At 37.1% G+C, this 1,216-nt stretch overlaps 1 long non-coding RNA gene across 1 annotated transcript; it reads left to right on the forward strand.

The window, feature by feature from the left end:
* Positions 1-213: 213 nt before the first annotated feature.
* On the forward strand, positions 214-625 carry LOC143624155 (uncharacterized). Its single transcript, XR_013152052.1, has 2 exons — positions 214-419; positions 509-625. It is a non-coding gene; the product is annotated as an uncharacterized LOC143624155 (long non-coding RNA).
* Positions 626-1,216: the final 591 nt, after the last annotated feature.

Here is a 1,216-nt window from a genome sequence, read left to right on the forward strand (position 1 = left end):
GTAAAACAACGATTTATTATTAGAAACATTTATGTCCACGGATCGATACTTGGTTCTGACCAATACTATTCTACATATAAGATAGGTACACTTGCCTATTTTGTGTGTGTTTAATCTTTGTAGAAATCAATTTTATAAATTTAAAATACGATCTTGTGCAAAAGCTAAATATCCAATCTATCATATACAAGCCACGCACACGCACCACATAAAGTTTTTGGCGCCGTTGCCGGGGACACGGTACGTTTCTAAGAACGATCCAAGTTTTAATTTAATCATTGTTTATAATTGTACAAATTTTTAACTTCTAATTTATTTTATCTTTATTTTTTTTACTAAATACTAAAATATATAATTTTACGGCTAGCCTAATTTTTACCTTTATTTACCTTGCCTTACTCTAATTAATTTAGACCTTAGTTTAGTTTAGTTTAAAGTAGCTTAGCTTAACTTGTAGCTTAATATTAGACTTACCTTTTAGACTAACTTTAGCTAACTTTTACTTTAGTTCAATTTTGATTTAGTTCCATGTATGTCCTCTACTTCTGAGCCTGAGATTGTTTCTCCAATTTCTGAACCGGAACGACTCTTTCGTCGACGAACTCGTAAACGGACTACAGAAACCGCCGAAACAATCAAAGACGAATCAGTAGATGCCACCACATCAGGAGAAAATCAAACCAAAGAAATGATGGCGGCCCAGAACAATGAGCCGAACATGAGCCAGTATGCCAAGCCAACTCTCGAAGGCTACGGCAATGGAGTGGCTCCACCCGAAATCACCGAAAATTTCGAAATCAAATCTAGCACCATTCATATGGTGGAAAATTCAGTTCAATTTCATGGTCTCCTCGACGAAGACCCTCTTTCTCACATATCCCGATTTCTACGAATCTGCGAAACCTTTAAAATCCAAAACTGTTCAGAAGATCTATTCAAGCTTAAACTCTTTCCTTTCTCTCTAAGGGGCCAAGCCCTAGAATGGATAGAATCTCTTTCCTCTGGTTCCATCACCACTTGGGACCAGATGGTTGAACAGTTTCTCCTTAAATATTTTTCGCCCGATAAAACTGCCAAATACCGAGCCAGCATTACCGGATTCCGGACCGATGATGATGAATTGTTACACGCAGCATGGGAAAGATACAAAAGTCTTCTAAGAAGATGCCCACATCATGGACTGAGCATATGTTTACAAGTTCAAACTTTCTTTGAC

This window comes from Bidens hawaiensis, unplaced genomic scaffold (genome assembly GCF_021521415.1).
Source record: "Bidens hawaiensis isolate Kalapana, Puna unplaced genomic scaffold, B.hawaiensis_p1.1 tig00003698_1, whole genome shotgun sequence".
Classification (NCBI taxonomy): Eukaryota; Viridiplantae; Streptophyta; class Magnoliopsida; order Asterales; family Asteraceae; genus Bidens; species Bidens hawaiensis.